The following is a 15526-nucleotide window of genomic DNA, read 5'->3' on the forward strand; positions in this document are numbered from 1 at the left end:
ACATAAAATCCTTTTAGTATCCTTGCTTCAAGAACTTGTTTTATATCAGGTATAGCTTTAGTACAATGAGCAAATTCATCTTGCAAGTCCAAAGGAATACTGAATGTCTGTCTACACTGTGGACAGCAGAGCTTACAATTCGAATTCAGTTTTGATTTATTAATTAAAGAGTGAACTGTACTCTGTCCTCGGATTTTGTCAAGAGGAAGTGACAAAAAGCATTTCTCGATGTATGTACTGACTACTGCCTTCGATCTACACTGCAGACTGCAGGGCTCACAATTCAGATCGAGTCACGATTGCAGAGGATGCAGTCAGTAGGCAAGACACATTGCTCCCAGTGTGGCCCGCCCGCACCACACATCATTGCTGGCTGTGCACACGCTGTTGTGCTCCAGGTGCCACTAACTGTGCATCTCAAGTGAACGCCACATGACTGTTGGTTCTTGCTGACCGCTGCCTTTGGCCTACACTGCGGTCAGCAGGGCTGACAGTTTAGATAGAGTCACGATTGCAGATGACGCAGTCCAGTAGGCAACAGACATTGCTACTAGTGCAGCCCGCCCAGACCACGCATCATATCTGGCTGTGCCCACGCTGAGTGCTTCAAGTGCCACTAACTCTGTGCTGCTCAAGTCAATGCCACATGGCTGTGGGCTCTTCTTGACTGCTGCCTCCTGCCTACATTGCAGTCAGTAGGGCTCACAATTCAAGATTAGTACCAATGCAAATTGTATAAGAGACTATAATCCGTTAAGAAGACCAAATGTTCCCAATCTGTGCAGCTCAAGTCAATGCCACATGGCTGTGGGCCTTTGCTGACAGCTGACTCTGGCCTACACTGTGGTCAGCAGGGCTCACAATTCAAATTCAGTCTTGATTCATTAATTTCAAAATCCAGTAGGCAACTAACTATAACATCCCTGAAACCTACATATTTCAACAATGTAGTCCATACATATTTCATCTTTTGTTCCATAAGCCTACACTGCGGTCAGCAGGGCTCACAATTTGAAATCAGTCTTGATTTAATAATTGCAGACAGAATTGTACTCTACGTCCTCGGATTTTGTCAAGAGGAAGTGACAAAAATCATTCCTCAATGTGTGTTGTGACTACTGCCTTCGATCTACACTGCGGACAGCAGGGCTCACAAATCAGAGCAAGTTGCGATTGCAGATGATTCAGTCCAGTAGGCAACAGGCATTGCTATCAGTGCGGCCCTCCCGGACCACGCATCATCGCTGGCTGTGCACACACTGAATGCTTCTGTTGCCCCTATCTTAGTGTACCACAACTCATGGACCCTTTATGATAGAATTTTTGTGTATGATTTCAGATCTGCATCCCCTACCTCAGTGCACCACACGTCATGAACCCTTTACAATAGAATCTTTTGTGTATTATTTCACATCTGGTGCCCCTACCTTAGTGCAGCACAAGTCATAGACCCTTTATGATTGAATCTCCTTGTGTGATCCGATAATTACTGTTGTACTTGTTACCAGCACTAACTATTCCCTGAGGGCTGGCTTACACTCACCCCACACGCATCCAGCACAGACGTCACTGGACATGTGACCCTTGTAATCAAAAGGGGCCGAGAGCACGTGCTTTACCCAGTTCCACTATCTATCTAACTGTGTCCATGTGTTCATTATGTGTGCATGATGCTGCCCCTGGGCCCTACCACATTACATTGTGCTGTGGACAACGCACGCAACCATGTTACCTCTGACAGTGGGGAAAACGTTGGTTATGTAACTTTGTCTCGGTCATTGTATAAGTACAGAGGTAGAGACTGGATCATTAGAGTACTGCACGGAGAGTGTATAGTGAATTTATAAGTGCTTGGGGATTAGCAGAGTGATTGGATAAGTACATATGTTGGCGGAGCCTAACCCCGAGCACAAGCGATGCTCTAATTGGCTGCCCTCCATGTGCCAAAAACTGAAATTAGGGCTTTGCATGGCCCTGTATTGCTACAGCTGCAACACTCCACTGAATGTGCAATAAACATTCATATCCACACAGATATGTCATGTGCATGATCTTTCATATCTGAAATTATGGATGAATGTAGGGTCAGTGATTCCCCCTACCTTCCATGTTGACCATGTTGTGGGACTTGGGTCACAGGGTGACACATTGGCACTTGCGGCCCAGGTGACTGCAGCACTACAACAGGGACACCCACATCAGTTGATTCCTCATACAGCCCAGGACGGAACCATGCCCATAGCTCTTTAGTCATTGTAAACAGCTTCACGCAGGACTGGCATACGCCAGCCCAGCCCACTCTGCTTACGCTTACAGGGAGGGTCGACAATGCTACATGGCCCAGGTTTTCATTGCAGTGGTCTACTGGTCACATGTCTAGTTCTCAGTATGCCACAGCTACTTCCTCACGGCTGGTTTACTCCCACACCACACCCATCAAGCACAGGCATCACAGGACACGTGACCCTTCCAATATAAAGGGCCGGGCGCACGTGCTTGAGGCCATTTCCATTCTCTTCCATGACTTGAAGTACACAGAGTTGGTGGCAGTCGAGGCACTTTGCCCGACACGGGGCCTCCCGCCACGTGGCGATGACTTGAGTTTCACTGAGTTAGTGCCACCAGACCTGAGCGGGTGTGCAGCCTGCGATGATGCTTAGGCTGGACCGTGTGTACGCCTAAGCAAGCTGACTGTACAGACATGACTCCTCTGCGCGATGCAGCAGGACGTGCTGGCGGCCTGTTTCGTGGAATTCAGCGACTGCTGAGGAGGCATGTGGTGGGTCCTCTTGGACACACGCCGGTGGTGCAAGGTGAGCAGAGAGGCTTGTTTGTGCAGCGGTGGGCAGTTACCTCTGGGCGGTGGGAGTGGATGGTGTGCAGCAGCCTGGGTGCAAAGGGGCGGGCAGACACGTCTGAGTGGCAGGAGTGGATGAGGTGCAGCAGCCTGGGTGCCCACGTGCGGGACAGTGATGAAGGCGTGTGCAGTTGTATGTACTCTACCATTACTTATTCTATACTATGTTTCAGATGAGTGAGCTTGAGGGCTGCAGTATGTGCCGACACATGGTTGGAGACAAGCGGTGGCGGAAAGGTGAGCTGTGTTGGCACTCACTCTCACTCTCCCTCTCCATCTTCCTTTCTCTCTCTCACACTCTTTCTCTCTCTTCCTCTCACTCTCTCTCTTTCTCTCTCTTCCTTTCTCTCAAACTGTTTATCTCTTTCTCTCTCTCTTCCTCTTCCTCTCACTCACTCTTTTTCTCTCACTCTTCCTCTCTCTCACTCTTTCTCTCTGTCTTCATCTATCACTCTTTCTTTCTTTGTTTCTCTCTTCCTCTCTCTCAATCTTTCTCTCTTTCTCTCCCTCTCTCTCCTTTGATGGACGCATGACGCACAATGTTATCTTGCTTTTTGTCTTGCAGGCTGTGATTCACAAATTGAAGAAGGATGACACGCCATGGCTGTACCTACTTTTATTTTGTTGTTTTGTGTAAATAAAATGTTTATATGTAAATCCATAGATGACTGTGATTCTCATTTGTCCAACCTCACATTGTTCTTCATTGTTATAATTGTGCGACATCTGCCGATATGTTAAGTTCCAGATTTCAGAAGGTTGTTGTCACATTTGTTTGTAAGGGGGGTTCAGAGGTGATGGCAGACAAGAGGGTGGTGGCAGGGGATGTCGGGGCACTCTTGGGTGTCCAAGCTGCATGATCGTAGTCTCCTTGGCATCTGTTGTCGTTCAGGTGTGGCTGTGGGCTGGGCTCCCTTTCATATTGTAGGTTGTAGTCTGACTTTAGACCAGGTCAGAACAGGTGTAAACTTCCTGGTGCTAACGCACCTTATCGCCTGTTTAGTGTTCTCTTCGCCAATCTTGCTGGTTGTTGAGAATGTTGAGAAGTGGTTTCTTTGCTGCTTTTTGCACGGAAACGCCTACTCTGCATCTCATTAGCGATATTTGCCGGAGTCATCCGTGACAATGTTTGTTGAGGCTGATATCGCTGGTAAACTGGTGATATGGACTGTTTGCACCAGCTTGTGAATGCTGTGGTAAATGTATCACCAAGTTTCAAAGCTTTATTCGACATTTGTCATAAAAGCATTCTCCTAACCCTTGTATCACCATTTTGGCTGCGATATAGTGCCAGTAACTTGGCGATGTGTCCTTGAAAATATGCTCCTCGGTGTTCTAAACACCTGAGAAGTACTCGAGTGCCTCGCTGAGAATCGCGCACCCAGCGCGTTCAAACTAGGGGACCGCGCTGAGAGCCGCGCACCCTTCATATTCACACTAGAAGGCCGCGCTGAGAGCCACACATCCTTCGTGCTCACACTAGGGGGCGGCGCTGAAAGCCGAGCTAAGCTCGCCACTCTAAATTTTTGGGGGAAAATAAAGTTCACTTTCATTATTTACATTCACCTCGGGAACCCCGTCCCTGAGGTATGCCCACATCTACATATTTTTTTTTAAAGGGGAGGGGTGCTGTGTGGCCCCCCTCCCAGACCACTTCTGGCACCAGGGACCCCGTCCCCCAGAGCCTAGCCTCTCTATTAGGGACCTTGGGGGGAGCCCATGGGGGAGCCTCCAGGGGGAACCGGCACTGCTTTTGGGCAATGAGAGCTGCTAACAGTAGTTTCCATTGCCCAAAAGCAATTCTCCTTTCCTTTATTGAAGGGAGAGGAGGTTTTCCTCCACTCGCTTCAACAAAGCAAACCAGGGTTTGCTATCACAGGGTGGAAGCCATGCTCCCGCCCTGTCATAGCAAACTTCAATGTCCCGGGGGTGGACACCCCGGGACATTACAGAAGCCGGCCCTGGGGTGTGGTGGTCCCGAGGACCATCAAGCACTCCAGGAAGGGGGCCACGCTGCCCCCCTCCCACTATTTTTAAAGCTCCTAGGTCATGGTGGTCCCTGGGGCTGCGGGTGGGTCAGTGCCCTCCCGCATCTAATTTACATAACCACAAGGAGGTGCAGGAATAATTATATGATTGCCCGGGACCTGGGGGCTAATTTAAATTAAGTGGGGGAGCCCCGCTTCATTTTTTAATATTTTTTCATCTGGATTCGCGCACCCAGCGCGCATTGGGATGTTTAAAAAAAAAGTTGGGGGGTCTAGGGGGTCAGGGTGTTTCTACCCTGCCTCCTTTTCTTTTTTCACCTTTGTTTCACTGTTTTCTTGTGACTCGGTTCTACCGAGTCACAAGATGTCTGCCTTCGCTTCCTGGGTTGGAGTGTTGGCAGCCAATCACAGTATAGCTCGTGGTCAGGAGGGTTCGTGAGCCCACCGCGTCCCTAGATATCCAAACTTTTATTTTTTTAATTTCTCAGCAACTATTGAACGGATTTACACCATTTTTTAAAAAAAGGAAGCTTTCTAAACAAAGCACTACCTTTTTTCCAAATTTGGTGTAAATCCATTCAGCAGTTCGGGCTGTAGCCTTGGCCAAAGATTCATATGGGAAATTGATTTTCCAACTTTTATTTTTTTAATTTCTCAAGAACTACTGAATGGATTTGCACCATTTAACAAAAAGGACTCTTTCTGAACCAAGGGCTCCCTTTTGCCAAATTTGGTGTAATACCATTCAGCAGTTCAGGCTGTAGCCGTGTCTAAAGTTTCCAAAGGAAAATAACATGGGGAAAACACATTTTGGGGACCCCCTTTTTTCTCGGCCCCCACTTTGCGAATTACCCCGAAACTTTCAAGACAGGAGCTGACCTGAGCTGATCACAAGTTTTGATCCGCCTTTAGTGTCTATTTATACACAATAGCCCATTCAGCCTGTAATGGTGCATTCTGGGAGGTGTAGTTTACAGTTTTTGTGATGAGATAAATTGTGCAGAAGTATGCAATTTGTACTTTTATGGATCACCGCTAACCGTGATCAAGACCAATCTGGTTGAAGCGCGTTGGTTTGTGAGCTTTGGAAGGTGATGGCTGTTACTTACTGGTTTAAATAAGCCTTGAAACTAAATCTCCTGCCGTGCGAGTGGATTTCTTTGGTGGTGACATTAATTAGCGGATCTTGATCCCTTTACCACACCACTTGCACCGATCGTGAGTACGCTGACAAATGGAATCACTTGGTGGAACATATATATATATATATATATATGCAAAAAAGAAGGAGAGAACTCTGGGTAGTTCTCAAGTTTAGGTGGAAAGCAGCCCCTGTTAGAGCACTCTTAACACCAGCGACACTCTAGATCTGCTCACCTCAAATGTCTGTTTTTCTATCAAAGTTTTTAAGCATAGGATTAGCACAGTGCTATCCAAGCCGAGATAGAAAAAGACAAAGTCTATTGCAATTTATACAGCAAAGTCTTTAAGCATAGGACTAGTACAGTGCTGTCCTTGCCGAGCTGTAAAATTACAAAATCCATTTATCACTCCAGGCACAATATTACAGCTTTGAATTAGTGAAATACCAACTCAAGCCAACCTGAAATGAGTAAAAGCAACCCCTGACACAGTGTTTCGCTCTAATTAGAGCTCTTCAGAGAGGTATAGCTTTGTCCAGACACAAGGGAGCACTCTTCAGAGAGGTATAGCTTTGTCCAGACACAAGGGAGCACCCAGTATTATATATTATTATTTTTTTTTCATATACTCTCTCTTCCTCTCACAGCACTCACATTCCCACACAGGTACAGTCACATCCACTTACAACCCCATACAGACTCTGTCACACACCAATTCACAAATCTATAGAGACACTGTCACACCCATTCACATACCCATAGAGAGTCTGTGACACCCATTCACAAACCCATACAGTCACTGTCACACCCATTCACAAACCTATACAGACACTGTCACACCCATTCACAACCCCATACAGACCCCATCACACCCATCCACACATATATTGAGATGCTGTTCCACCCATTCACATGCCCATAGAGTCTGTAGCACCCATTCGCAAACCCATACTGTCACACCCATTGACAAACCCACACATACACTGTAACACCAACTCACAACCCCATACAGACTCTGTCACACCCATCACATACCTATAGAGACACTATCACACCCATTCACATACTTATCGAGAGTTTCTAACACCTATTCACAAACCCAAACAATCACTGTCACACCCATTCGCAAACCCATACACTGTCACACTCATTCACAACCCCATAGAGACTCTGTCACTCCCGTTCACATACACATAGAGAAAATGTCACACCCTTTCACATGCCCATTGAGACTCTGTCACACCCATCCACAAACCCATACAACCACTGTCACATCCATCCACAAACCGATACATACACTGTCACACCCATTCATATATCATAGAGGAACTGCTACTCTCATTTACAAACCTATTCAGAGATTATGAAATCCATTCGCAATCCCATACAGACTCTGTGACATCCATTGACAAACCCATACAGACACTGTCACACCCATTCATATACCGTAGAAACACTGGTACATGCATTGTCAAATCCATATAGACACTGTAACACCCATTCGCATTCCCATACAGACACTCTCACACCCTTGCAGACACTGTTACACCCATTCACAAATGTATACACAGTCATATCCATTCACAACCCCATACAAACAGTCACACCCATTCACAACCCCTTACAGACACTCTTTCACCCATTCACAAACCTATAGAAACATTGTCACACCCATGTATATACCATGGAGTCACTGTATGTACACCATAGAGTCACAAGTTACAACCCTCATGACCATATCATGAGTGATGTAACTTGTGAGGTCATAAGCATTGCATTGCGAGGGCGTACGGTATAGTAAGCTCAGCTAACAAAAACTGATGAATTTCTCTGGTTTTGTAAGAGTGAAATGTCAGCCTAACTATAACGTCCCTGTAACCTTTGGCTTTTTTCCAATTAATTTCTAAGGTTTTTTAAATTCTTTTTCCTAACTACAATGTCTTTGTAACCTTTGTTGTTTTTCAGTGTATAAATATATATATTGGAGACACAGCCTTCACTAAAACGAACGGAGCCCTACCTGAGTGTGCCTGTGCGGGGAGAGCGCACGGAGAGGCACGCAGACCGGACAACAGCGCCAGATTCCCGCCACCAGTCGCGCCGCCGCCTTGGGACTACGTTTCCCATCAGGCTCAGCGGCGGCGCGTTCCCCGACGCAGCAGAAGCGCCGGGAGGGGCATTACAAATCTGAGAGCCCTCGGTGGAGCGGGTGGGAGACACAGCCTTCACTAAAACGAACGGAGCCCTACCTGAGTGTGCCTGTGCGGGGAGAGCGCACGGAGAGGCACGCAGACCGGACAACAGCGCCAGATTCCCGCCACCAGTCGCGTTCCCCGACGCAGCAGAAGCGCCGGGAGGGGCATTACAAATCTGAGAGCCCTCAGCGTCGCGGGACGCGAGCGGGACGCCCGGGGCGAAGCCCGGGCCAAGGCCGGGCTGGGCCCTATCCCCTTGCTCCTAGGATCATGCCCAAATCAGGAATTGAGGTACAACCATTTGCAGAAGAGACCCCCATCCTTGGACCCCTCGATAAATTCTTCTTCAAGGCAGCAGGTGAAATTGACAGAGACCTGGCTCTGGCAGACCGTCGTATTGCACGGCGTCAATCCATAGAGCTATTAAAAAACTCCACTCACCCAGCAGATCCGATTCTTACTCCTGAGCCCCTTCTACTTAACTCGACCTTAAAAAATATAGATGAAGATCAAATGAACACGGATGATGTTCCATCAGTGTTCCGATCTTATTTTCCATCAAAAAATGGACCCTCTCTCCCATCCCCATTAAAATTCACTAACAATACAATCTCTGAACCCCCTGATCTCATCGACTTGGTCACTCCTAATTTGCCAAAGATTGCAGAGTTCGTCCCCTCTGAAATAATTGAAATACCTCCTTCTTTGGTTACTCAAAAGGTAACCATGTTTCAACCTAGCTCAGTTATTCTAAAGCTAGACAAACCTTTACATTCAAAAAATCAACCCAATAAGAAACAGGTTACTATTAGATCTCCACCTAAGAAACGACGCAAAAAAACCGTCATGAAAAGTACTGCTAAGACCCAAACATCGGCTCAAAAATTACTAACCAAAGAACTATTACAAATTGCAGAAGGTACATCCAGACCATCTAGGGAAACCTTTACCTCCTGCGTCCCACCTACAATCAAAGACTTTGTGGACGCCATGGAACATCTCGTTAAGGCTTTACTAATACCCATACATGAGAGAGTCAAAAGAATAGCCACCCAACTTGACACTCTCTCAGAATCTCTAAACCAAAAACATCCAGCAAATGGGGCCGTAAAAGTCGTCTCAAACTCAACAGCTAGAGACAAACCTACTCAGGAATCAAAACTTATAACCCCCAATGCAAAACCCACCACATCGGTTGACGGGGGAACAAATTCAAAATTAGGAAAAATGTCTAAAGTACAGAAATCTAATAAGCAACCCACGGTTTCAAATCAGCAAAAAACCCACTCTCCAGTCCCAACTAATAAGACAGCAACTACTCATAATTCTGTGCCCCCTCCAAAAGTGTCCTCTGACACTCATTTAACTCAAATCAATTCCCTCATAGCCTCAGCAAAAATGGGCAAGGCACAACCTATCCCTGAAAAAATGAAGCTTGTAGCTCCACAGGAAAAACGCCCACCCAAAAGATACGTCGACTTACCCCCTGCCGCAGCACAGAACGTTATCGTGCTGACGGGAGTGCTACCATTACCTCCTACAGGAGGCTACGAAAACCATCACAGCTTAAAAAATAAGGTGATTTTTTGGCTTAGAGAAAATAGGCCCCTCCCCCCTCATATAAATGGCGACATAATAATGGTCAAAAGAACTCACTGGATCGGGATCCGCCCCAAAGATATTGAAGGGGACGTAGTGATTGTTACCTTCAGAGATCCAAGGGTCATCACGCATATTATAGACTGGTTTTCGGGCTTTACTAGGGGTCCAATTTTGCCAAAACCCCTAGCTTATTTCTATCCCGAGGCGTTAATGCACCCTAAATTACACCAATCTAAACCTTACCATAATAATCCTACATCTGTGCATTATAGGGACTACAACCGAAGAAAGGGAACAAGAGAACAGCCATTCTTTCCTTTGATTGATTACATGCACTTGCCGACTCCACGGCACTACTCAGAGGGATTCCCTCAACCCCCCCCGTTCGTAAATCCAACATGGAACTTACCTTGCCATAACTATTATGAGTCACTGTACGGGCTGGACGACGTAGAATGACTCAATCAAGACAAGGAAGTAAATTATGATAGAAGGGTTTGTGATCAAATAGTGACTCATATTGATGTTAGACTGGAGGACCCAACAGATGGGACCATTAAAAACCTCACAGAAAATGACCCTATGAACAGAGTATTAACTCCTGAAAGCGGCAATGCTAGAAGACAAACCTCTCCTTCCTTAATTATATTTGACAACCCAATTTCCACCCACAAGGCAGACCTTAATAATATGCTTAATCTCCAATTCCTCTCATGGAATCTGGCAGGACTTTCTTCTAAAATTACAATACCGGAATGGCTAAAGATTGTTAACCAGTATTCCATCTTATGTTTTCAGGAAACCTGGGCTATTTCTCCGATCCATCTTCAAGGTTTTCAGACATTCCACTCCCCGGCTGCCATGAGTAAACAGGGCAGACATAAAGGGGGGCTATGCTCCTATATTAGCGTAGCAGTTGGTCACAGGATTAGGAAAACAATCCTGAGAGAGTCCTTCCAGATAATCGTAATGGACATTGCCCCCTCACTGTCATTATTAATTGTCAACTTCTACAATAATCTTACGGTAGAAAAATTGGGCTTTGATCTGGAAAATCTCCAACAAGCGTTGCAAAATCTTAAAGAATTATCCGGCGGAGAGTGTGCAATAGCTTTTCTGGGCGATCTAAATTGCCATATGTGCCCACATATTGTCAGAGACGATTGTGACATCTTCGTGTCATATGATTCAGACACTGGCAACGCCACTTTTAACCATTTCCTGCATACACTATCTGGGGATCTTCTCAACAATTTCATGACCTCATTTAACTTACGTTTTGTAAATGAGCTTCTTCATACCCCTCGACCTCATAAATCAACTTTTCATGGTAGAGGTTCGAACACCACCATAGATTTTATTCTATTTTCAAAAACACATGCACCGTTAATACAAGACTGGAATACCCTCGACCACTTATACAGCGATCACTATCCTTTGTCCATGTCGATCGAACTATTGGGGCCTACAAAAAATCAAAGCCCACACAAGGTTAACTACCAACAACCTATCCAAATGGGAGCTACAAATGGATACTGTGTCAAATGGTCAAAAATCAATCCAAATAACCTGCTCAGAAACTTAGTTAATAAGAGGAGGGAGGAGATCCATACCTGTCTTACTATTAATAACAACCCTGATGTCATCTGTAAAGCCTTCATAAAAATTCAGGACACCCTAAAAGAACTTTTGACAAGACAGTTTAAACCAGGCCCAATTGAACATAAAGGATGGTTCGATGCAAACTGTTCAAAGGCTTTGAAACATCTAAAAAACTTGTTGCATGCCATACCCAAACCCCAAACAGAAATACGTTTGGCAAGGTCTCAATACCGTTTAGCCATAAAAAATAGGAAAAGGACACTTAAACAGGAAGCATGGCAGAATTTGGTCATAACATCAGAAACGGGTGATATGTCAGCCTTCTGGAGACTTATCAATTCCCCCCTACCATGGGTAAAAATGCCTGAAAAGAACCTGGATATGTCAATAAGTGGAGAGACGTGGGTGGAACACTTCCAGAAGTTATATTCAAATCCCACACGTCAGAATAACCTGGAAACAGAATGCCCCACCGTATCAAATTTAAATCCACCGCAACAGAGTCCTCATATAATTCCTTTCTCACTAGAGGAGGTGGAACTGGCGATCGCAGAAAGTCCTGCAGGGAAGGCACCTGGACCGGATGCAATTCCTGCAGACGTTTACAAAGCGGAAATGGAGTTTTGGGTACCTCTTCTGACCTCTGTCCTAAACTCAATAAACATCGTTGATCTCCTTCCAACATGGGGAGAGGCAATAGTAATTCCAATTTTTAAAAAAGGAGACAGACACTCGCCGTCATGCTATCGGCCCATATCCCTCCTCGATACCCTGATGAAAATTGTCGGACGAATAATCCTGAAAAGACTTACTATCTGGCTGGAGGAAAAACACATATTGTCGAAATTACAATATGGCTTCCGGTCAGGCAGAGGGACAATTGAACAGGTGCTCAATTTACATCTAATTAAGGCCAAATACATGGATATTAAAAAACGCAGTCTGTACATAACGTACATAGATCTCACTTCAGCATTTGACTGCGTCCAGCATGATCAACTCTGGGACACATTACATCAATTTGGGATAGATCCATCAATCCTATTATTCATTAAGGCTCTGTACAGAGAAGCTCGAGCCAGAGTTAGATTCGGTCTGAGGGGAGAGTGCTCGTCACGTTTTAACATCAATAGAGGGGTTAGACAGGGGTGCATCCTGGCACCTCTTCTCTTCTCCCTCTATATAAATGCGATTGGCGAGCATCTCAAAAACATCGAGTGCGATTTTCCAAAAATAGGTGGTCAACCGGTTCCAATCCTGCTATATGCAGATGACGCCGCAATTCTCTCCCAGACTAGAATGGGCCTACAAAAGGCAGTCTTAGAGTTTACGGCTTTCATGAAGGCCAGGGGGCTCAAAGTGAACATAGGCAAATCTTACTCCATGCTAAGTAATAAAGGTCAGAAAAAAATCCCCTGCCCTATCTTCATCGAGGGCCAAAAATTAGAAACAGTGGAGGCATTCACCTACCTGGGCATCTGCCTACATAGAAAGTTATCCTGGAAGGCGGCGATAGATAAGAGGAAACTTGCTTTTGTGAGTGCCATTGGCGGGCTCCGCGATTTTGCAAGTAAAATAGGGGGAAGACCGGTGAAACAACTATTAACTGTATACAAGGCAAAATGTGTCAGCACCGCTACGTATGGGGCAGGCCTCTGGGGAATTGACAAAAACCTCTCGCCAATACAAATTGTGGAAAATAAATTCGTTAGGTATCTCCTGGCCTCCTCAAAAACAACTTCGGTGTATCAGATGCACATCGAATTGAACCTACCATATATATCAGATGTCATAAAATCTGAACCTCCCCTTCTCTGGCACAAAATTTGGACCACCCCTGAAACTGATTTTAATAGAGAGGTGATACAAGACATTTTAAAACTGGAAGGGGCTAAACATTTTTTACCAAAATGGCTGGCCTACGTGAAAAAGTTCTTTCTGGAAATCGGGCACCCAGAATGGTTTACAGATCCCTCGTCATTAGAAAACATCTCACGGAAAGGCCTAAGAAAGACGCTAATGGCCCACATGGAAACAGCCAGATGGAACAAACTGAAGTACAGTGCCACCATGTTGGCATATCAAAGGGTGACACCACACAAGGGCCTTCAGCTTTACCTATCAACAGACTTTTCGTGCTATTCAAGGATGCTGCTTACCAGATTCAGACTGGGTTCTTTCTTTCATTATGTTACCTTTCCAAAATGTAATGATTGGTCTCGGACTCTCTGCTCCTGCCCATGTGATAACATATCTCAACAAACCAACATTCATACCATTCTTTTTTGTAAATATTATGGGCTATTGAGAAAAGCTTTATTATTACCCGTGCTCAAGAAATGGAATCTCAGGTCGTGTAAACTTGCCTTTGAGCGTCTACAGGAACTTGAAGATAGGGAGGTGATAACTAGAATGGAGCAGTTTTTAAAATTATTGATAAAAATCAGGAATACTTTAGACTGACATCGGAGAAAATAATCACTTCTGTTTTTAACTGTCGTCCCTTATCCATTTTTTATATAAATCGTGTAGCAATGTCTTTATTTTTAAATTATTACCTCTCCTGTTTTTTAATGTTTTATAAACTTGTATAACAATGTACGCTTATATGATATTTGCTTGAATATCGAATAAAGCTTATTTTGAACCTTTGAACCTTTGAAATATATATATTTTATAGCTTTTCATAAGTAAATATTCGGAAACAAAGTTTTCTCTGACACAGGGATAAGATTACAAACAACATTGAAGAGGTTTTGCATTTCCTAACAAAGATCTGTATGCATGTTTTAATCATGGTAGCAATCCAATGTTTGCTGAGTAGGTGAAAGGGTCCCTGTGCATTAAAGGGAGAAAGGAAGCGGTCTTCTGTGGGAGCTGTGTAAATACAGATAGAGCACACCTTACTTTCTGGTATTGGGATATTAGAGGATGTTGCCATCAACATCCACTGCTTAATCGGTTTCTTCACTTCTACAAACTTCAGGATGCTAACCCATGACAACATTTTAGTTACCTCTGCAGTTACCTGACGCATACATTTTTTTAAAGCCACACTTGTCACAAAAGAAATCACAATGCAATAGCTTGGTTTTTTTATATCCTAGATTTGGTGAGGACACATAGAACTTAAACCTGGAATTCAAATGAAAAAGCTAAATACAGAAGCTAATTTCAAATGTACCCTCATTTTGATTATATCTCAAATTCCCATTAACAAGAATTAAGGAGATTAAATAGACGTTGCTTTTCATGATCTTTTAAACATGTTTAAACATTTCAAATGTGTTTGACATATAAAACGGATAAGTATTGTTGTTTCTTCTGATTGATTATTTGTTTATAGTCATTGATAACAAAAGAAAAATCAAACAGCTTCCACAGTGTACACAGTAGAAAACAAACTCCATTCCATTATGGCTGCACCTGTAATCAGACATCAGATTATGTGATTACCAAAGCAGCCTTGGGCCAAACTGTTTGCAAAGTTAACAAGTGGTGGAAAAAACAAGCAATGGCAAAGGTAACAAAAGATAAAAATGTACTGAGAGTAATGAAAATACATGAAGCCTGCTACTTTTTTGTCAAATGTGGACATGTGATGGGGCATAATGCCATCACTCACTGTGAAGAGAGCCAATGGCTGAAGGAGTCCTATTGGTCTAGGAGTGTGCTGCAGTTGGTGGAAGCAAAATGTAAATGACAGTTGAACAAACCAAATAGCGGAAAGTGGTTGGTCCTATGCTCCTATATGGATGTATATTATATATGTATGTTTTTCATGAATTTCTTCATTACAAGAGACTTGTCAAGACTGCTTAAGTTCTTTTCTAGGCCAGGCTAAAAAGAGGAAGAAATTATTTATTTTAGAGCACATTGTTCCGAATATATCAGCTAAACAGCCATGGACTTAAATGCAGTCCATAAGGGAAATTCGGGAAGCATTCCAAAACTTCAGGGCATTAGACAGGACCTAGGAGTGTTTTATGTTAGGTTTCCACAAAAACAACTCATGTATTCGTGTGTAGGCAACGCCGGCCAGATGTATCAACGTAAGTAATTGAAATTTCCAAATTAGCTTATTCCTTAATCGCAATTTGGAAATCACAATTAGTACTGTATGAAACTTTTATTTTTAAA

This window comes from Lissotriton vulgaris, chromosome 3_1, assembly GCF_964263255.1.
Source record: "Lissotriton vulgaris chromosome 3_1, aLisVul1.2, whole genome shotgun sequence".
In the NCBI taxonomy this organism is placed as follows: Eukaryota; Metazoa; Chordata; class Amphibia; order Caudata; family Salamandridae; genus Lissotriton; species Lissotriton vulgaris.